This window comes from Hyperolius riggenbachi, chromosome 8, assembly GCF_040937935.1.
Source record: "Hyperolius riggenbachi isolate aHypRig1 chromosome 8, aHypRig1.pri, whole genome shotgun sequence".
Classification (NCBI taxonomy): Eukaryota; Metazoa; Chordata; class Amphibia; order Anura; family Hyperoliidae; genus Hyperolius; species Hyperolius riggenbachi.
The window spans coordinates 163,483,535-163,507,274 of NC_090653.1; positions in this window are offsets into that span (position 1 = coordinate 163,483,535).

A 23,740-nucleotide genomic window follows, 5' to 3' on the forward strand; every position below is an offset into this window, starting at 1 on the left:
CCAGGTGTTAGACCCCTTGAAACATCTTTTCCATCACTTTTGTGGCCAGCATAATTATTTTTTTTTTTCAAAGTTCGCATCCCCATTGAAGTCTATTGCGGTTCGCGAACTTTAACGCGAACCGAACCTTCCGCGGAAGTTCGCGAACCCGGTTCGCGAACCTAAAATCGGAGGTTCGGCCCAACTCTATTTACAATCAGTACAGGCACAGAGTAACAGCTTATACCGTACATACTGGGGGAAGCAGAGACCAGCACACGCTGCAGCTAGTATATTATCAGTACAGGCACAGAGTAACAGCTTATACTGTACATACTGGAGGTATTGGGCTGGCTGTAGCTGCACTTTTGAGCTGACAGGCAGCTTAACTGAATCAATCACCACCACACAGCTTTAAGTGCACCAGAGCTCACAAGTGCAGCCACAGCCAGCCCAGTAGCCAACACAGCATTAGTACTGGGCCTGATAGCCATCTTAGAATCAGCAAGCATCACCACAGCTTTAAAGTGCAGTACACCATTATAGCTCAAAGATGCAGCCAGTCTGGGCCTACCAGTGTCAGGCTTGGCCAAGTCCTAATGCTGTGTGTGTTGGCTACTGGGGTGGCTGTGGCTGCACTTTTGAACTCTCCTTTCCCTGCTCCACTGTGCTTTGTGGCCGACTCCCTCCACCCTCACCCCCTTGCAGTTACCTACTTGTGGTGTGTTGCAGGGCAGGCCTGTGGGCAGTTGGGCTGGCTGCTTTCTGGCCTGGAGGACATCTGGCAAGACCCTGGCCTGGCACCAGCTGCATGGCATGCTACAGTCTGAGGTGATGACTGGTGAGGTCTGTGGGTGGCTGTGCGTGTAGTGGCAGGACTCCAGGACCGAAACTGGTGGCAGGGAGGAAGCCAGGCCAGTGCCATGCGGTGACCAGTGGCAAATTGCCGCTCTTCTCTCCATGTGCAGGGGGTGGAGGCTGAGCTACTCTCGCTCGCTCTAGCCCCCTGCCTTTTCAGCATAATTATACACCTCCTGCCAGGCGCTCTTGATTGGGCAGGGGGCAGATAATGCTGGACAGCTGCCTGGAGCCTGTTTGGCTGCAACAGTGTTTACTAGCAGCGAGCGCCGCCCACAACATGGCGGCCACCATACCGAGCGCACGGTGGTCGCGCTGGTTTGCATAATATATTCGGGGCACCCCTGCTGGGCACCCCAGATGAGAAATACACGGAAAAATTATGCTAGTGACGTCACTGTTAATAATAGACCTGTATAATAAGGTAAACAAGTTTGCTTTCTATATAATTTAGCATGTATTAAAACAGATTGCTGTTTGTTATGAATACAAAACCAAAACAATAAGTCACGTGATTAAACAATGAAGCATGTGATCAAGACAGTATAACCTGTGACCACAGAGGGCATTCAGAAATCCCCGTTAATTAACCTATTTTGGTTCCTGGATGTAGTTTCTCAGCACTCCCGGCCGCGGATTCGGTAGCCAAGGAATCAATGTATCGGGCTATGGTGCCCGATCACTGATTCCTCTCCCCCGCTGAAAAAGCGACAGCTTCTCTCTCTCTTCTGGCTGTCTCCTTCCCGATGCGTCACTCTAAGCGCGTGCTACGCTTAGAGTGACGTCATGTAAACAAACTCATGGCCGCCATCTTGTGGCCAAAAAGTAATACTACACCTGCAAAAAAAAATAAAAAATTAACACACATTTACATTATAAATCTATTGTTTACCACCCACCCTCCAAAAACTACCCAAATAAAATGTTTACTATAAAAAAAAAACATTACAATAAAAAAAAACAAAAAAAAAACATGTAAATATTTACCTAAGGGTCTAAACTTTTTAAATATCAATGTAAAGATGAAATATTTCTATATTTTTTTTATTTTAAACTTGTAAATAGTGATAGATGCAAAATGGAAAAAATGCACCTTTATTTCCAAATAAAATATTGTCGCCATACATTGTGATAGGGACATAATTTTAACGGTGTAACAACCGGGACATATGGGCAAATACAATACGTGAGTTTTAATTATGGAGGCATGTATTATTTTAAAACTATAATGGCTGAAAACTGAGAAATAATGAATTTTTCCATTTTTTCTTATTCTTCCTGTTAAAATGCATTTACAGTAAAGTGGCTCTTAGCAAAATGTACCCCCCAAAGAAAGCCTAATTGGTGGCGGAAAAAACAAGATATAGATCAGTGCATTGTGATAAGTAGTGATAGTTATAGGCTAATGAATGGGAGGTGAACATTTCTCACATGAAAACGACGGAACGCGAATGGGCTAATGATGTACCTTAGAACCTACCATATTTTTAGAACATAAGATAAGCTTGAACATACGCATATATCTTGGCGTCCATCAGATCTAGAAAGATGTTAAGGGTCACCACTTGGGTTATAAGAGCTAACCAAAATGTTATTGATGTAATTTTGATTTGAAAAGATGTAGATTGCTTACGTTAATAAGCCAAGTAGCGTCATATATGTACGGACCTGCTCAGATAACCTGATAGATGTCAGAATGTACCAGTTAAAAATAAGTTTGAATTTAGTGCGTCACCATAAAATCCCTTAACAGACGCCATCTTAAGCTAAGTACTCACGGGGGGACAATTGTAGCTGTCGCTGCGCACGGGAGCGTGTGCGCGACAGTTCGGCGACAGCTCGTCGCCAAGTCCCTCTGCATCCACACGGCAGCAGAGGGATTAGCGATGCGGCGGAAGCTGTCGCCGAGGTTCCTCCCCCCCGCCGGAAGCTCTGTGTGCCGTGTGTGGGTAGCTGTCGCTAGCCCGCATACACATGCGGGACTAGCGACAGTTCCGGCGAGGTTGCGGCGACGGCTGTAGCCGGCGATTGAACATGTCAATCGCCTGGCGACAGCTCCGACGGGCGACGGTTCGGGGGGCGCGCGTCATACACACGGGCGAACCGTCGCCGCAACACGCGCGTGCCACTTGGTTGTGGCGACGGCCGTACCCCGTGTGTATGAGCCTTTAGAAACTACACAATAAAAAGCCCTGGCAGGCTAGTATATTTTATCATTGATCCTGAAACTCTACTGAGATTGACTGAGGCCTAGAGACCTACCTTCCACTGTGTTTCTAGAACCCAAGAGAGGTAATATGCATTATTCTTGCTGAATTTAATGACAATAGCTTATATAAATGGTAAATAATTGTCATTTCAAACTTTAGCAGTTTTAAGTTTTTTAGATATCTTTTTTATGCTATACTTCAAATGCAAAATGCAATTGCAAGCTTAGGGACAACTACCCAGCTTTGCTTGATGAAGATATATCTACTTAAAGTTCTTTATACAAGAATAGAACTCTATATACCATTTTTAAGGATAAAGCTATATATCTGTGTACCATACACTGTACAATCTCGAGATAACAATTATCGATGGAGGATAAAATCTACAGCAGAAGAGTTGCTATATTGATATGGACTTGTTTCACTAAAGGAACTTTGAAAATGTATATTGGATGATGGACAACAACTGGAGAAATGTATATTCCTGTATATATGCTTTATCTATTTTTTTTATTATTAATATAATTTTATAAAATTCAGCTGATGAGTGATGCGTATTTTTTCCAGAGATAAACTTGCTAACCTATAAATTTTCTGTTTATAGTGAGCTACGCACCCACTACTGGCTAATATTGATTATGACGACTTTTAGGCTGGCCCTTCAAGTAGTTGATAATCATTTAAGGCAGATATCGATAAGGTATTTGACAAGGTCATTTTCCCAATCCATCATGTACTTATGTTTATAATCTGAAGGTATATTATTTAACCTCTAGCTGACCGTGTCACGCCTACAGGTGTGGCCACGGCGGCAGCCCCAGGACCGCCTAACGCCGATCCCAGTCTAATTACTCGTACAGTGCTGCGATCTACAGCAGCGCTGTACTGGGGACAGCCGTGTAACACGCCTGTCCCCTCCAGAGGCACAGAGGTGATCGGCTGTCATAGGCTGAAGCCTATGACAGCTGATCACGGGGATTGGCTGGCGGGGGGAGGGAGGGGGGCGTACAACAAATAAAAAAAAACATCTTTTATTAAAAAAAAACACACATAAACATATATAAACAAACATCTGGGGGGCGATCAGACCCCACCAACAGAGCTCTGTTGGTGGGGAGAAAGGGGGGGGGGGGGAGAGAATCACAAAGAGAATTTAATGAAAAATGGCCTGGTCTTTAGGGGGGGTTTAACACTGCGGTCCTCAAGTGGTTAAGATGGAGTGTATCAGTGACACCATCCCTTTCCTCAAAGGGTTATTCAGACAAATCCCTTCAAATTGAGTGGGGAAATCAATCATTTTATCTTTAAGTTTGGTTGAAAAGAATTTAAATAATGGTAGTAAATTTTTGAGGGATTGAAGTGGTAATTTTTTTGATCTTGCTAATTGATAAAGTGATGTCAACTTATAAGATTTGCAAAGATGAGTGAGTTTTTGTATATTAAAATTATTTTTTTTATCCCAGTCAGAGAAAGTGCAATATAAGTGTTTAGGTAGGTCAGGTGACCTCGATATTTCCACCATACCCAGTGGCGTAGCTACAAACCTCTGGGCCCCGATGCGGAATCTGGATGTGGGGCCCCCCCCCCCGGCAACAACAGCCCCCCCCTCCCCCGACAACACCCGACGGATGCACACACATATCAAAATCCCTATAGCCAGCTATAGGTACCCCCAGTATAGGTAGTCAGGCATAGGTAAGCCAGTATAGTTGCCCCCGGTATAGGTGAGATAGGCAGGCGCCGCCGGTATAAGTTAGATAGATAGGTGCCCCCAGTACAGGTTAGCTAGGTGGGTGCCTCTAATATAGGTAGCCAGAATAGTTGCCCCCAGCGTAGGTTAGATAGGTAGGTGCCCCCAGTATAGGTTAGTTAGGTAGGTGCCTCCAATATAGGTAGCCAGTTTAGTTGCCACCTGTATAGGCTAGCTAGGTGCCCCCAATACAGGTTAGATAAGTAAGTGCCCCCAGTATAGGTTAGATAGGTAGGTGCCCTCAGTATAAATTAGATTAGGTCGGTGCCCCCTAGTATAGGTTAGATTAGGTAGCTGCCCCCCAGTATAGGTTAGATTAGGTAGCTGCCCCCCAGGATAGATTAGGTAGCTGCCCCCAGGATAGATTAGGTAGGTGCCCCCCAGTATAGGTTAGATGAGGTAGCTTCCCCCCAGGATAGATTAGGTAGCTTCCCCCCAGGATAGATTAGGTAGCTGCCCCCCAGGATAGATTAGATAGCTGCCCCCCAGGATTAGGTTAGAATAGGTAGGTGCCCCCCAGGATAGATTAGGTAGCTGCCCCCCAGGATTAGGTTAGATTAGGTAGCTGCCCCCCAGGATAGATTAGGTAGCTGCCCCCCAGGATTAGGTTAGATTAGGTAGCTGCCCCCCAGGATTAGGTTAGATTAGGTAGCTGCCCCCAGGATAGATTAGGTAGGTGCCTCCCAGTATAGGTTAGATTAGGTAGCTGCCCCCCAGAATAGATTAGGTAGCTGCCCCCCAGGATTAGGTTAGATTAGGTAGGTGCCCCCCAGGATAGATTAGGTAGCTGCCCCCAGGATAGATTAGGTAGGTGCCCCCCAGTATAGGTTAGATTAGGTAGCTGCCCCCCAGGATTAGGTTAGATTAGGTAGGTGCCCCCCAGGATAGATTAGGTAGCTGCCCCCAGGATAGATTAGGTAGGTGCCCCCCAGTATAGGTTAGATTAGGTAGCTGCCCCCCAGGATTAGGTTAGATTCGGTAGCTGCCCCCCAGGATAGATTAGGTAGCTGCCCCCAGGATAGATTAGGTAGGTGCCTCCCAGTATAGGTTAGATTAGGTAGCTGCCCCCCAGAATAGATTAGGTAGCTGCCCCCCAGGATAGATTAGGTAGGTGCCCCCCAGTATAGGTTAGATTAGGTAGCTGCCCCCCAGGATTAGGTTAGATTAGGTAGGTGCCCCCCAGGATAGATTAGGTAGCTGCCCCCAGGATAGATTAGGTAGGTGCCCCCCAGTATAGGTTAGATTAGGTAGCTGCCCCCCAGGATTAGGTTAGATTAGGTAGGTGCCCCCCAGGATAGATTAGGTAGCTGCCCCCAGGATAGATTAGGTAGCTGCCCCCCAGTATAGGTTAGATTAGGTAGGTGCCCCCCAGGATAGATTAGGTAGCTGCCCCCCAGGATAGATTAGGTAGCTGCCCGTCCCCATAATGGAGGGGGGGGGCGCAGCCGCGGGGAGGGCAGCCCGACCTCTCCCTCCCTTCCTCTCCCCGGGGCCCCCCCTCAGATGCAGAGTAAGCGGCTAACGGAAGCGCTATAGGCAGAACTCACCTCCTTCCCTGGTTCCAATCGCCGCTGATCTCCTCTCTGGCTGGCTCTGCATAGATGCTTACACACGCAGCTTCCTGTTTAGCCGGAAGCTGCGTGTGTAACAACATCTATGCAGAGCCAGCCAGAGAGGAGATCAGCGGCGAGTGGAACGCAGGGAGGTGAGTTCTGCCTATAGCGCTTCCGTTAGCCGCTTACTCTGCATCTGAGGGGGGGCCCCGGGGAGAGGAAGGGAGGAAGAGGTCGGGCTGCCCTCCCCGCGGCTGCGGCTCCCTCCTACCAGCGCGAACGGGCGCATGGCCCTCCAAACGGAGATGGGCCCCCCGGGCCCCTCCCCCGCCTCCTCAGGAGCCGGGCCCGGTCGCCAAGGCGACCGCTGCGACCACGGGCCCTACGCCCTTGACCATACCTGAGTTTCTGGATTGTAGTCCATATTTGAATCTATTTTGTCTCCAGAGTTTAAGAGTATGAGGCATAGATGAAAGGCAAGATTTAGGTAAATATCTAGTATAACACCAAAGTACCCCTGGCCATGTGAGTGGAGTGATGATGGATTCTTTCATCTGTACTCAAAGTGGTGAGGAGGTTCCTCCTTCTATTGATGGAATATGTGCTAGCTGTCCAGCTATGTAGTATTTTTTTAAATCAGGCACAGGTAGACCTCCGTCTTTTTTAATTAAGAGCATAATTTTGTGAGATATTCTTGGTCCTTTACCGTTCCAAATAAAGGTGCTTATCTCCTTTTGTCATTTTAATGTCATAATTTTGTAAAGGAATATGAATAGAATGGAAAAGATAAAGAATTTGAGGGAGTTGTATCATTTTAAATGAATTAATCTGCCCTGTCCAAGAATTATTCATATTTTTCCATTTTTGGAGATCATCTTTAATTTTTTTCAATAAAGGGGTATAGTTATGTTTATAAAATGTGGCTCTGGTGTTAGTAATGTTAATGCCTAAGTATTTAGTATATGAAGAATGTGTATTAAAGCCAAAGTGTTTAGTTAGGGAACTTTGAATAGATAATGGAGTATTGCAGAAAATGGTTTCTGATTTTTCAAGGTTGACTGTCAAGCCAGAGATTCCTTGAAAGGTGTTCAAAAGATTGGTCAGATTGGGCGGAGAGGTATGGGGTGAGGTGAGGTTTAACAAAATGTTGTCTGCAAAGAGATTACACTTCTATTCACAACCACCCATTAAAATACCTTTAGGCTGCTTACACACAGGGACGTCACAGGCGCACGTTAGTGCAGCCTGTAACGCTCCCCCAACGCACAGCAATGTAACACAAGTGGGCTGTTCACACTTCCCACGTTGCGTTACATGTAACGCTGCATGTTCTGCCGAAAGTGCAGCATACCATAGCGTTACAGCGGCTTAAGCCGCGTTAGACTGTTTGCACATGCTCAGTCATGTTGGGGAGGAGCGGAGAGCGGCCAGGCACATGGCTAATTAATATTCACTGCACGTTGTGACGTGCAGTGTTTACTTCCTGGTGCGGCCGCTCTGTGCGGCGATTGGCCGGCGGGACCACGTGATGCCGCATGCGTCCAAGAGTAAGCATCTCGGACGCCAGAGTGAGCTGCACAACGCGGCTCACTCTGACGTCCACATCGAAGAGCACCAGGACTTGCGTTAGGTGCACGTTATGCGACCTTAACGTAGCACCTAACGCAATGTCTTGGTGTGCAAGTTGCCTTAATATCCTGAGACTTTCTGTTGGACTCAACCAAGGGCTCCATCACCACAGCAAAAATTGCTGGTGATAAATGGGCACCCCTGCCTGGTTCCCCTATAAATATTAATTTTGGCATGTGAATTAGTAGGGAGTTTTAAGTATGCTGTGGGATGTGAATATATAGCTTGCAAAATATTTATAAAATTACCCCAAAACCCTCTATGTCCAAGAGCTTTGAACATGTAGTCCCATCCTATTGTGTCAAAAGCTTTTTGCATATCAAGTGCCAAAAGCTGTAATGTTGTTGATTTGGAGTTTGCGTAGTCTATGATGTCCAATACCTTCCTGATATTGTCACCTGCCTGCCTTCCAGGGATAAATCCCACTTGGTCTTTGTGAATAATATAGGGTAGGATATTGTTGAGTCTGTTCGCCAAGATTGCTGTCATTATTTTCAGATCCACATTCAATAATGAAATGTGTCTGTAGTTTTTAATTTGGGCATTATCTTTGTTTCGTTAGCTTTCGTTATGACGGCAATCTGGGCCTCCAGAAAATCAGAGTGAACTAATTTATGTTGGGATAGGTACAAATTATAAAGTCTATAGAGATAAGGAATAAAAAGAGGAGCACATTTTCTGTAATAAATGGAGGAGAACCAATCTGGGCCTGGTGCTTTTTTAGGTTTTAATGATTTGATTGCAACTTGTTTTTCTTCTTGTGTTATCAGTTTTTTAAGAGCTGTATTTTTGGAAGATCAATGTTTTTGCAGAAATTCTGAAGAGTGGTTTGTTCACAGGGAAGGTTTTTATTGTATAATGAACTATAAAATTGTGAAAAGCATTATATACTTTTAATGGGTTTGATGATATAGTACCATTATCAAGGACTATTTTGTGTATATGATTATATGCTTGGGAATTTTTAAGTTTGTTAGCGAACATACTTTTGGGTTTGTTAATATGTCTATATAATTTGGCTTTAGTCCATTTTAATTTTTTCTCAGTGGTATTAGACAGTATAGAGTCGATTTCAGTTTTAGTGTCTCTTATTGCTAGGTGAAAAGATAAAGAGGGCAGTATTTGGTTAGCTCTCTCCAATCTGACCAATCTTATCTGCAAGTCCTCAAGGGCCTGATTTCTTTGTTTTTTGATCTGTGAGGCCTTTTTAATTAAAAAGCCTCTTATGACTGGTTTATGGGCCAACCATAAGATTTCTGTGGAGATGCAGTCAGTATCATTAAGGAGGAAGTATTCCTTTATGCATTTTTCTGTATCTTTATGGATATCAGGGTTTGTTAACCACTTAAGCCCGAAGGGTTGTTTATGTTTTGCATCTGAGCAACTTTCACCTCCCATTCATTTGCCAATAACTTTATCACTACTCATCACAATTAATTGGTCTATATCTTGTTTTTTCCGCCACCAATTAGGCTTTCTTTGGGTGATACATTTTGCTAAGAATTATTTTATTCTAAATCCATTTTAACAGGAATATTAAGAAAGAAATGGAAAAAAATCATTATTTCTCAGTTTTTGTCCATTATAGTTTGAAATGAATACATGCTACCGTAATTAAAACCCATGTATTTTATTTGCCCATTTGTCTCGCTTATTACACCATTTAAATTATGTCCCTATCACAATGTATGGCGCCAATATTTTATTTGGAAATAAAGGTGCATTTTTTCAATTTGCGTCCATAACTATTTACAAGCCCATAATTAAAAAAATATACCGTATTTTTCGCCGTATAAGACGCACTTTTTCTCCCCCAAAAATGGGGAGAAAAAGTCCCTGCGTCTTATACGGCAAAGGCAGGGAATCCCCGACTTCCCCGCGCCCGCCGATAAGACCCGCCGACTCGACGCCATCGGGGATTCCCTGCCTGTGTCCCCCCCAGCGTCCTCATGTGTCCCCGCTGGCCTGGCCTGCCCCCCCGCTGATGTCTCCGGTCCCCCCGCTTATGTCTCCGGGTCCCCTGCAGTCAGCGTCAGCAGCTTACCTCCTCCATCTTGCCCGCGGCGATTGAAGACATCTGGCTTCCCCGTGCGGCTTCCTCTAGTGCTGGCTTCTAATGACGCGTCATTGATGACGCGTCATTAGAAGCCGGCACTAGAGGAAGCCGCACGGGGGAAGCCGGATGTCTTCAATCGCCGCGGGCAAGATGGAGGAGGTAAGCTGCTGCTGCCGCCGCTGACTGCAGGGGACCCGGAGACATAAGCGGGGAAGACCGGAGACATCAGCGGGGGGCAGGCCAGGCCAGCGGGGACACATGGAGGAGGTAAGCTGCTGCTGCCGCTGACTGCAGGGGACCCGGAGACATAAGCGGGGGGACCGGAGACATAAGCGGGGGGCAGGCCAGGCCAGCGGGGACACATGGAGGAGGTAAGCTGCCGCTGACTTCAGGGGACCCGGAGACATAAGCGGGGGGGACCGGAGACATAAGCGAGGGGAAGGCCAGGCCAGCGGGGACACATGAGGACGCTGGGGGGGGGGGCAAGAGGACACAGCAGGGCGACCACAGGGGACAGGAGGACACAGGAGGTGGACCACAGGGTACAGAGGGGACAAGAGGACACAGGGGGGCAACCACAGGGGGGACCAGAGGACACAGGGGGGTGACCACAGGGTACAGGGGGGGGGCAAGAGGACACAGGAGGGGGACCAGAGGACACAGGGGGACCACAGAGTACAGGGGGGGGGACAAGAGGACACATGGGCAATCACAGGGGGGACAAGAGGACACGGGGGTGACCACAGGGGGGCAGAGGACACAGGGGGGCAACCGCAGGGGACAGGAGGGGACCAGAGGACAACCACAGGGCACGGGGGGGGGGGGGGCAGAGGACACGGGGGAAACCACAGGGCACAGGGGGGACCAGAGGACACAGGAGGGCAACCACAGGGTACAAGGGAGACCACAGGGGGGTAACTACAGGGGGGGGACCAGAGGGCACAGGGGGGAGACCAGAGGACACGGGGGGACCAGAGGGCACAGGGGGGAGACCACAAGACACTTAGGGTAGACAGGGTGAGATAAGAGGGCACATGAGGTACACAGGAGGACACCATTTGGGGGAGGTCATGTATAAGACACTCCTGAAATATGGACGCACCAGGTTTAGTTTATAATTTTTTCCCCTGTTTTTTACCCTCTAAACCTGGGTGCGTCTTATATTCCGGAGCGTCTTATACGGCGCGAAATATGGGTATATTAATATACTCCTTTGACATGCATATTTAAAAAGTTCAGATCCTTAGGTAACTATTCATGTTTTTTTTTTTTATTGTAATTTTTTTATTTTTTTTGTATACAAATTGTATGTGGGTAATTTTTGGTGTGGGAGGTAAACAGTTAATTTTAAATTTAAAAAAATCTATTTATTTATTAAAAAATGGATGTGTGTGTAGTTTTACTATTTGGCCACAAGATGGCCACAGTGAAAAAGTCCTGGAAGCGTGATCATACGCTTCCAGGAAGAAGAATTTTTGTAACTGCTGGGTGGGGCTACGATCAATGAATAGGATCTATAATCCCATTCATTGATTGCTGGGCTAACGGCCGGCGTCGAGAGCGTGTGGGGGAGTGCGCGCGGCCCGCGGGAGTGCGCACAGCCCAACTGGACGAGAATGTTCATCCAGTTGGGCTTAAGTGGTTAATAAAGTTTCGTTCAATCTCCATGTGAACTTAGGTTTGAAAATTTGTGTTCCTTACAAAATTGTAAGTTGCATGTCATGATCTGACCAGGCAGATGGTATATATCTACTGTGGAGAGCATTAGGAGTTAAGCAGTTGTCAATCAGGAGTAGGTCTATTCTTGAGTGTTCAGAGGGCACGTACCCTCAACCTCCAAAATTCTGAGGACATAGTTGACCCCTTAACACAGAACACCTCATCTTCCTCAGCTTCCGGACGGAACCGTGACATAGCTTCCTCCTCCCGCTCTGATTCGGGTACCCCACAACTACTTACCACTCAGCTGGCAGCCACCACCACCACCACTACTACTTGCACCACAGCAGCTCCACTTTAGATGTCGAAGGAGTTATTCACACATTCCTGTGATGAATTTACTGATGCACAACCATTATTGGTACAAGATGAAGGCGCTAAAAGATTTTAAAACACCTCATATGTCTCAGTTAGGCGTTACTACACACATGGATGTAAGGTATGAGGATGATGATGAACTACCTGTTGTTGGTGCAGTTTTGGAGGTGCCTGATACAAGTGAAGCTGTGGATGATGATGATGTGAGCATGGATGTCACGTGGGAGCCCGGAAGACATAATGAACAGGGGGACAGTTCAGAGGGGAGACAGAGAGGAGGATGAGATGAGTTGCTGTAAGTAGCAGGAGGAGCTCAAACAGCTCATGGCAGTGTCCGACAGCATGTAACACCACCTAGGGTCAGCCAGCCAACACGCCCCTTTCACATCTGCTGTTGTCACCACCAGAATGCTGTTATTCAAGAGCTCAACAGTGTGGCATTTGTTTTGTGTCTCTGACACAGATTACAGCGATGCCAACTGTAATCTCTGCCAATGAAAACTGAGTCATGGAAAGTGCATCTGACCACGGATGCCTGGTCTGCAAAGCATGGTCAGGGCTGGTATATTACTTATCCGGCACATTAGGTAAACCTGATGACTGCGGGCAAGCATGGAGTATGTGGCTGTGCAGCAGAGTTGGTGACACAGCCATGGCTTGCAGGCAGGCCTGCTGCCTCCACCTCTTCTTATCCTCCTACTCCTTCTCCTACATCCTCTTTGCTGACGTCCTCCACCTAAGCTGAGTCCCACTCTACTGCTGAGCTCTCCTCTCCAACTGGAAAAAAACACATATACCCAGGCACATCGCTTCTAGTTAGGACATTAAATAAGTTATTAAGGAAAGGGAGGTGCTGAACGGGGTGTGGCCAGAAAATTAGCAAAGATCAAGTAACCCTTCGCACACTTGCATGCAAATGTTCAAACAATTGCATTCACAGATTCACTCATCCAGGCACCACTGTTATCCCTACAGCTAAGTTAAAAGCCAGGGTCTTAGTTCACAGAAAAATGCATTCTTTTGCTTAGTCACCTATACTGCGCAGAAGTACCCAGGTAAACGTAGGTGTCCTAACTCTGGCCCTGTAACATGCATAGTGCAAACATGCAAACAATCATTGCATCACACCTATTAAGGGATTAGGAGCACACATCCTGACATCCTGGGACAGATAGTGCATCTTACCAATCGCACAAGGGAGCTAACGTAATGTATCCATGCGCATAATGCACATACACCAGCATAAGCTGTGTGCATGCTGACAAAAAAACACAAACAGGGGAAGGAGGGAGTGCACTGAATTGTGCGACTGGTATGATGCGGTATGAGTAAATCTGTGAATGCAATTGTTTGAACATTTGCATGCAAGTCTGCAAAGTGTTTACTTGATTTTGCTTCTCTCCAACTGCACACCCCCAGCTCCCCAGGGCCTATTCCACATGCCAGGTATGACGGTATCACACCATCTTGACGGTGGCACACCTGGCCACTTTGAACAAACTGGTGGATCAGTGGCTGACCCCACACCACCTGGAGATCGGCAAAGTGGTGTGTGACCAGGGCCGGCCTTAGGTTTCACAGCGCCCTGAGCATAACCAGATTTTGGCGCCCCCCCCCCCAATTCATCCTCTTTGCGTGTGAGCGCACCACACACATACACTAATGGGGCTGCCCCAGTATAGATTAGATAGGTAGCTGCCCCCAGTATAGATTAGATAGGTAGCTGCCCCCAGTATAGATTAGATAGGTAGCTGCCACCAGTATAGATTAGATAGGTAGCTGCCCCCAGTATAGGTTAGATAGGTAGCTGCCCCCAGTATAGATTAGATAGGTAGCTGCCCCCAGTATAGATTAGATAGGTAGCTGCCCCCAGTATAGATTAGATAGGTAGCTGCCACCAGTATAGATTAGATAGGTAGCTGCCCCCAGTATAGATTAGATAGGTAGCTGCCCCCAGTATAGATTAGATAGGTAGCTGCCCCCAGTATAGATTAGATAGGTAGCTGCCCCCAGTATAGATTAGATAGGTTGCTGCCCCCAGTATAGATTAGATAGGTAGCTGCCCCCAGTATAGGTTAGATAGGTAGCTGCCCCCAGTATAGGTTAGATAGGTAGCTGCCCCCAGAATAGATTAGATAGGTTGCTGCCCCCAGTATAGATTAGATAGGTTGCTGCCCCCAGTATAGATTAGATAGGTAGCTGCCCCCAGTATAGATTAGATAGGTTGCTGCCCCCAGTAAAGATTAGATAGGTTGCTGCCCCCAGTGTAGATTAGATAGGTTGCTGCCCCCAGTATAGATTAGATAGGTAGCTGCCCCCAGTATAGATTAGATAGGTAGCTGCCCCCAGTATAGGTTAGATAGGTAGCTGCCCCCAGTATAGATTAGATAGGTTGCTGCCCCCAGTATAGATTAGATAGGTTGCTGCCCCCAGTATAGATTAGATAGGTAGCTGCCCCCAGTATAGATTAGATAGGTAGCTGCCCCCAGTATAGATTAGATAGGTAGCTGCCACCAGTATAGATTAGATAGGTAGCTGCCCCCAGTATAGATTAGATAGGTAGCTGCCCCCAGTATAGATTAGATAGGTAGCTGCCCCCAGTATAGATTAGATAGGTAGCTGCCCCCAGTATAGATTAGATAGGTTGCTGCCCCCAGTATAGATTAGATAGGTAGCTGCCCCCAGTATAGGTTAGATAGGTAGCTGCCCCCAGTATAGGTTAGATAGGTAGCTGCCCCCAGAATAGATTAGATAGGTTGCTGCCCCCAGTATAGATTAGATAGGTTGCTGCCCCCAGTATAGATTAGATAGGTAGCTGCCCCCAGTATAGATTAGATAGGTTGCTGCCCCCAGTATAGATTAGATAGGTTGCTGCCCCCAGTGTAGATTAGATAGGTTGCTGCCCCCAGTATAGATTAGATAGGTAGCTGCCCCCAGTATAGATTAGATAGGTAGCTGCCCCCAGTATAGGTTAGATAGGTAGCTGCCCCCAGTATAGATTAGATAGGTTGCTGCCCCCAGTATAGATTAGATAGGTTGCTGCCCCCAGTATAGATTAGATAGGTAGCTGCCCCCAGTATAGATTAGATAGGTAGCTGCCCCCAGTATAGGTTAGATAGGTAGCTGCCCCCAGTAAAGGTTAGATAGGTAGCTGCCCCCAGTATAGATTAGATAGGTAGGTAGGTTCCCCCAGTATAGGTTATATAGGTAGCTTCCCCCAGTATAGGTTATATAGGTAGCTTCCCCCAGTATAGATTAGATAGGTAGGTTCCCCCAGTATAGATTAGATAGGTAGCTGCCCCCAGTATAGATTAGATAGGTAGCTGCCCCCCAGTATAGGTTAGATAGGTAGGTGCCCCTCCCCCTCATAGTGGAGGGGGAGCCGCGGGGAGGGCAGCCCGACCTCTCCCTCCCTTCCTCTCCGGGCCGCCCTCCGTGCTCAGCCCTCCAATGCAGACTGCAGTGCAAAGAGAACAACTCACCTCCCTCCCTGGTTCCGATCGCCGGCGCCTCTCACTTGCCGCTGGTCTCCTCTTCTACATTGTCACTGATGCACACTAAGCTTCCTGTTAAGCAGGAAGTTTAGTGTGCATCAGTTCAGTGACAATGTAGAAGAGGAGAACAGCGGCAAGTGAGAGGCGCCGGCGATCGGAACCAGGGAGGTGAGTTGTTCACTTTGCACTGCAGTCTGCATCGGAGGGCTGAGCACGGAGGGCGGCCCGGAGAGGAAGGGAGGGAGAGGTCGGGCTGCCCTCCCCACGGCTCCCCCTCTATCACGGGCACGTTTGCCCCCCAGCCATCACCCCCAGCAGCGGCACCAGGGGGCGGAGCAAGACGGACCCAGCCGGGGCCGCAGCTTCGCAACGTAGTTCACATTAATAAAGGCAGCAGGAGCGCCCCCTGGAAGCCGGCGCCCTGAGCGATCGCACAGGTCGCTCAGGTCAAAGGCCGGCCCTGTGTGTGACAATGGAAGCAATCTGTTGTCAGCTTTGAGTTTGGGCAAGTTGACACATGTGCCCTGCATACATGTGCCCTGCATGGCACATGTGCTGAATCTTATTATCCAACGATTTGTGTGTAAGTTCCCAGGCTTACAGGAGGTTCTGAAGAAGTTCAGGAAGGTGTTTGGGCATTTCAGGCATTTCTACTCGGCCATGGTGGGTTTCTCTGATATTCAGAGGCAAAAGAACTTGCCAGTGAGGCACTTGATTTGCGATAGCCCTAATCGCTGGAATTCAATGCACCTCATGTTTTACCACCTGCTACAACAGGAGAAAGCCATCAACGAGTATCTGTACAGCTACAGTGCTAGGGTAGGCTCTAGGGAGCTGGAGATTTTCTTGCCGAGGTACTGGACACTCATGCGTAATGCCTGCAGGCTCATGCATCCGTTTGAGGAGGTGACAAACCTGGTGAGTCACAGTGAAGGCGCCATCAGCAACCTTATCCCATACGCTTTCTTCCTGGACCGTGCCATGCGTAGAGTGGTGGATCAAGCTGTAGAGGAGCGTGAACAGGATGAGGAAGATTTGTGGGCACCATCACCACCAGAACCAGACTTATCATCACCTGCTGTACCTGCGGCAGCGCAGAGGGGGGAGAAGGAGGAGTCTGGGGAAGAGGAGTCAGAGGAGGAAGGTGGCTTTGAGGAGGAGATGGAAGAACAACTGCAGCAGGCATTGCAGGGGGCTTGTGGCGCTCACCTTTACGCATCCCCACTGTCAAATATGGTGGTGGCAGCATCATGCTCTGGGGGTACTTCTCTTCAGCAGGGACAGGGAAGCTGGTCAGAGTTGATGGGAAGATGGATGGAGCCAAATACAGGGCAATCTTGGAAGAAAACCTCTTGGAGTCTGCAAAAGACTTGAGACTGGGGCAGAGGTTCACCTTCCAGCAGGATAACGACCCTAAACATAAAGCCAGGGCAACAACGGATTGGTTTAAAACAAAACATATCCATGTGTTAGAATGGCCCAGTCAAAGTCCAGAGCTGTCTAACAAGGAAGAGAGCGGAGGCACGGGAGGACCAGCGTGGTGACGCGCACTCATGTGACGCGTTTTGCCCAATCGGCTTCTTCAGACGGTCACGTCTGAAGAAGCCGATTGGGCGAAACACGTCACGTGAGTGCGCGTCACCACGCTGGTCCTCCCATGCCTCCGCTCTCTTTCTTGTTAGCCGATGCACCTAGACGGCGCTGTTTAGCGTGGAAATCAAGCGGACATCAGCGGTGTGTCCATAGATGGCCTACAGCTAAGGGGCTCCCCACGTTGGTAGCGTGAGTACCGGTCTGCCGGCCGCTGTTTGAACTGTACGCATTTAATGAGCGGTGCTTGAAATGGTGTTTACAGCGCAGCATGACGTTTTAAGCAATGGGAACACGCACCTTCAAATTCAGTCTGGTTGTTGCTCTGGCTACAGGGTTGTACACTAATACTATGTGGACGTAATGAGAGCGTATTACTATACAGTAAGAGGCGTGCTGTAGTGGCACACGGGATTGGACAGAAGAGCATTGCCTTGGGTGACCAATATAGCAAAACCAAATGGGACAGCCTGTGCATTCTTAAAGGGGCCTGAAGAGGAACAAATGAATGATTAAAACTTTGGAAATAATTACCAGTAATCCCTCATTATAGGTGCACCTATATAGATCCAGGTTTCCCCATTGCAGGTTGCTATATAGAAGATTTTTAATTAATTTTAATGTGTGATGTTTGTAGATTAATAATTGATATGCTAATAAATTTGTAATTTTATAGTACTTGGCTCCCTATGACCTTTGCCATAAGATATATAAATGTTTCAATAGGTGAGACGGTGGATATACTTGGAGGTTGATATCCTACAAAAATTCTATTATTCTATGATGTATACACATGCAAGATGTTTTAAAGCACTTTAGGCCTCCAATTTAGCATTGCAATGTGATTTCTGCCCTTAAAACGCTGCTGTGCATCAAATCCAGATTTTTTCCTCTGGACTTTTGGCGTGTATCCCACTCTGCCATGCAAAACTCCAGGTGTTAGACCCCTTGAAACGTCTTTTCCATCACTTTTGTGGCCAGCATAAATGTTTGTAGTTTTCAAAGTTCGCCTCCCCATTGAAGTCTATTGCGGTTCGCGAAGTTTGCGCGAACCCGAACTTTTGTGGAAGTTCGCATTGGAGGTTAGCGAACCTAAAATCAGAGGTTCGAGACATCTCTACTAACGACCAGGGCTATACAAAAGTGGGTGTTTTGTAACTACCAACTCGTGTAGTTTTGCTGAAACTTTGCCAAGTTTGATCATAATTTTGAAAATTAAATTTTTTTGATTGATGGATTGAGTTTGTCCCCGCCTAATTTTTTGTGTGTCAGGATTCCAAGCTATAAGACACATCAAAATGTATTCTACAACTAATTATGATTAAAATGAGGTAACATATGTGTCATTTGATAACAAACTGGATGCACAGCAATCTATTATTCTCAAGATGCGCCTATAGCTTTTTTTGTAGTACATTTATATAGGGGCTGGTTAGTGTTAGAAGTAGTTGAGGGGTGGTTAGGGTTAGGCATAGTTAGTGGAGGGTTCAGGTGAGAGTTAGGGCACAGTGGTGATAGTAAAATATTAAACTACTAATAATAGAATATCAGTAAAATTACCATATATTACTGTTATATCATGCTTATCAACGTTATTTTTGCACCCATTTTCCCCTGTGGCACAATATAGATGCGTCCTATCTATGCCTAACACTAACGCTCCCCTATCTATGCCTAACCCTAGCCACACAGACTCCTAACACTAATCCTCCCCAATCTATAATTAACATAGTGGGCAATACCATAGACACCCATGTAAAACGTTGCTAATAGCGGCTATAACAGTAAATTTGAGCACCAGAGTCACCTGATAAAATAACGGGCACCGGGATCGCCCACTAAAGAAACTGTGGCTATAAACAGCGGTTGGTGAGGCACCCACTGTTTTTATTCACCATATTTTTAGCTGTAGTTTCTATAGTGGGCAATCTCACCACCCGCTATTTTATTGGGTGACTATGGCACCCAAATTTACTGTTATAGCCGATATTAGCGGCGCTTTACATGGGCGCCTATGGCGGCACCCAAATTTATCACCGTGCCCAAATTTATGTGACCCAGGGGCGTAGCAATAGGGGTTGCAGCGGTAGCAACCGCATCGGGGCCCTTGAGCCAGAGGGGCCCCGAAGAGCCCTCTCTCAACTGCAGTATTAGCTTTCTATTGATCCTGTGCTCATAATAATCATTTCTATAGATACATTGAATAGTGGTAATCAATAACACACTGTCCCCCATCCTTTTCTTGCACCTCAGACACTGTGGTTGCCATTGGCAGGTTTTGGTGCGCCGTATCCATTGTTATGTATAGAGTGCTTGGGGGGGGGCCCCATGTAAAACTTGCATCGGGGCCCACAGCTCCTTAGCTACGCCACTGATGTGACCCCTCACAGCAGCTCCTGTCACCTCAGAACACCGATCTGAGGTAACACAGAACTGGTGTGAGAGAGGCACGGTTAGGGAGAGACCACACCTGTGTCCACAGAAATCACTTGCGTTTTGTCATGGACAATTTTGTGTGTCCTTTGCATGTTTTTGTGTGATTGTCATCCATCATAGACTGCTGCACCTGCTACCAGTGTATGGGAATAGATACAGGCATTGCAATGTCATGCTGCAGGAAATCTGTTTTTGTTAAGTTTGTAAATGGTGGCTGGACAATGAATGAACGTGCATCTTTGTTGCCTGAGGCAATTTGTCAGGATATGTCCACCCCCCACTCATTTGGAATGATTGCACAGCACCTGACAATTTACTCTGCTTCATTTAATGTTCTCACATGAAATGCTGCAGCTCAACACAATAGCACACTGGCTGGCTGTGAGTCTGTGACAAACAAACTGCTCAGCCTTTCCATTCCTCCTCAGTCAGGACAGCAGTGCCTCTTCCTCCCTTCTGCTGTTGAAGTCAAATGAAACACTGCTGCTCACCTGCCTCCCCCTTCCTCGCTCACTGTCAGACTTCTCACACAGCACAACAAGCTGCTTTTCCCCAATGATGACCTCTTCACCTTGCTCACTCTTCTCTCGTTTCTACTCCTACTCTGACTGCATGCTGTTGGCGTAAACACAGTACAAACATGCTGCCCCTGATATCTCTGTGTCTGATGAAAATGTTTCACCTTGCTTCATGAGAGATCCGGCCCTGCTCGCCATTGAAAAGCACTACGTGTGATCTTGCATTGCGCTTAATTGTACCCGCATTTCAACAGAGCCTTACTATTTTCCTAACATTTTTACTTGTTTTTATGAATGATTGCTGTCACTAGCTGCAACAGTCATCATTTGAGTATAAGATAAATACCCATGAGAAGATGGACCGGGGTTTAGCGGCGACAAGCGATCGTGCCCAAATCCATCTTTACCACCACGGTAATGACAAAGCAAACTAAAGTTTCTAACTGATTGCGGTAAAATTATCACGGCAGGCAATGGGGATCTGAGCAATTGGTCACTCAGTGATCCTCCATGACGGTCACAATCGCCGCATTGTGCTTAAGATCATTTAACTAATTTCATGAAATAATGTTACCCAATATCCGGAAAACAATCATTAATCATGAAAAAAGTAGACCATCGCAAAAAAAGTTGGCACAAAAATTGCAGACCTCCAGGCACACTGATTAGGATCATGGGGTCCTTGAACCAATCATTGTTGCCTTAGGGTTAGGGGGGAAATCTGGAGCTCATGAACACTTTTTAAAAAATACTTTTTGTTTTTAACATTTTTTTATCAATAATCACTATAACAGTGATCACTGAGGGACACTGATTGGCCAAGGGATTACATGATCCCTTGGGCCAATCACTGCAGCCACAGGGGTCAAGGGATCACATGAACCCTTTGACCAATCACTACTGCAGTAGGGGAGGTCACGTGCGCATGCATTATTACAGGAAGTTGTATACATTTTTTTGAGAATGATCGATGTTGCTTGCTATAACAGCAATCATTCTCACTAAACAGACATGGATTGGCTCAGGAGACACATGTGCCCTTCCACTAATCCATCCTGGTTTGGGAGCCGTCGGGAGAGCACGGACATAACAGTTATTTCTCTGCGGCTATAGCAGCCATGGCCGTGGACTTGACTATCATGTCTGTGCGACTAAAGGGGTTAAAATGCAAATCATTAACAAGTAGCACAATGCTGTTTTGTGCAAGATGTTGCCCTTTTTCAAGATGCACTTAATGCTCTATCACACGCCTTTCTTTACAGTATATACAAATACCCTACGTGAAACCACCATTTAAAATGTCAGAAACAATAGTCAATAGCGGACCTGGATGGGACACAAGTGATAGGAGACCATAGATCATTAGCTTATCTTAAAGATTTAGCCACTGCATATCACAGTCACAAGAGCAGTCATGTTAGACACGGGTACACCCTCACTCCTCCTTTTCCATCATGCCCACACCCGAGGTGCACCAATTTTTGTACCTTGTCAGGTCATCACAGTGACATATTTCAGAGAGAAGTACAGATCAGCACTTCAAACAAATTCAGTAGTCTTATAATGCTGCTAATAATCCATAATCCAACATTTTGAGGAAGCAGCACTCAAAACATTTGCTTATGGATTATAAGGCTCTAATTATCCTATAAATTTGGTTTATCCAGCGACCATGATCTGAGCACCCAATCTACCTTATGCCATCACCAGATGGTGTGCATTCACTCTACCTACTACTAATATATATATTGGGAGAATGCTTTATGTTGCCTGCTTTCTCTGTGGAGAATTAAAACAACAGGAATGTTATTGATCTGAGTGGGAGCTAGTTGAGAAAAATGCAAATTGAAAGTTACTCTCTAAATTGAATTAGACAAACGGTAAGTCCCACTTGGGGTCCCAGCAACTGTTTGGTATGAGATTGAAATATCTTTTAACATCATTTAAATTGGCTGACACATCATACAACATCATAAGACTAGACAAACATTGTTTAACCTCCCCGGCGTTCTATTGAGATCGCCAGGGAGGCTGCGGGAGGGTTTTTTTTTAATTAAAAAAAAACTATTTCATGCAGCCAACTGAAAGTTGGCTGCATGAAAGCCCACTAGAGGGCGCTCCGGAGGCGTTCTTCCGATCGCCTCCGGCGCCCAGAATAAACGAGGAAGGCCGCAATGAGCGGCCTTCCTTGTTTTGCTTAGATCGTCGCCATAGCGACGAGCGGAGTGACGTCATGGACGTCAGCCGACGTCCTGACGTCAGCCGCCTCCGATCCAGCCCTTAGCGCTGGCCGGAACTTTTTGTTCCGGCTACGCTGGGCTCAGGCGGCAAGGGGGGACCCTCTTTCGCCGCTGCTCGCGGCGGATCGCCGCAGAGCGGCGGCGATCAGGCAGCACACGCGGCTGGCAAAGTGCCGGCTGCGTGTGCTGCTTTTTATTTGAAGAAAATCGGCCCAGCAGGGCCTGAGCGGCAGCCTCCGGCGGTGATGGACGAGCTGAGCTCGTCCATACCGCTCAGGAGGTTAATCAAACTGCATACACATGCAAGAAAGATGAACATTTGCCGCAGAATAAACAGTAAAGTGTTGTACCGTGTTAGCTATCAGTAAAAGCAAGAAGTTTGGAATCAGCATGATACCATTTATTGGCTAATTTAGAGATTTAAAAAAGTAAGCTTTCATCAGACTTGGTTCCTGCATACACTGACTAAAGAATTGCCACAATTAAGACATCTAATTACATTTATGTATGTTTGCAAAAGAAGTTTATCCTCTGAATGTCCAGTGTATATAAGCTGTGGGTTTTTTTACATCTTGTCAGTATATGCAGGAACCAATCCACAGAATAAAATGAACTATACATTACTTTTTTCTTTTATCACTGTAAAATATAGTAGTTGTAAAAAATCTGACAGATCTAACAGGTTTTGGACTAGTCCATACCCTCCTGGGTCATTCCCAGGATTTTCTTAAAGGGGCACTATTGCGAATTCCCTGGATTTTAGTCCCTTTAACATAGATATGTGTAAGTGGAGCAATGTTATTGCCAATTATTGTGACTGATCAAAAGGATTTTATACATTGCCACTGACCATTTATAGCTAGTGAGTCACGTCGGACTTAGCATAATCCATTCTGCAGTAGGAGGCATCTGTAGTTGTAGATACTGCAGCTGTTACATCCCCCCTCTGGTCAGCCTAGCTAAGTTTGGTCCATCGGCTTTCTAAATGCGCAAGCCAGACACAAACGTGTATCTGCTCATTGATGCCGCCGCTGGCTTGCGCAATTAGAAAGCCGATTGCTGGTTACCACAGCAACGGACACCAATAGGTGTCCGTCACTGTGCCAGCTGCAAATAAGAGGTCCTCAGCGGGCAGCATGTAACTGTAGACCCGTATGGCGGCTGCAGCGTACACAGAACTCCGTAACTGCACGATAGTTCAGTTACAAGTAGTGGTGCTCAAATACCCCTTTTTAAAATTCGAGTTTGGTCGAATTCGAATAGTAAATTATTCGAGGTCATTCGAATATTCGAGTCGAATAATTTTTACTATTCGATTCGACCTCGGACTTCGAGCTCACTATTCGAGTCGGTATTCGAGCTGACTATTCGAGCTGACTATTCGAATTGG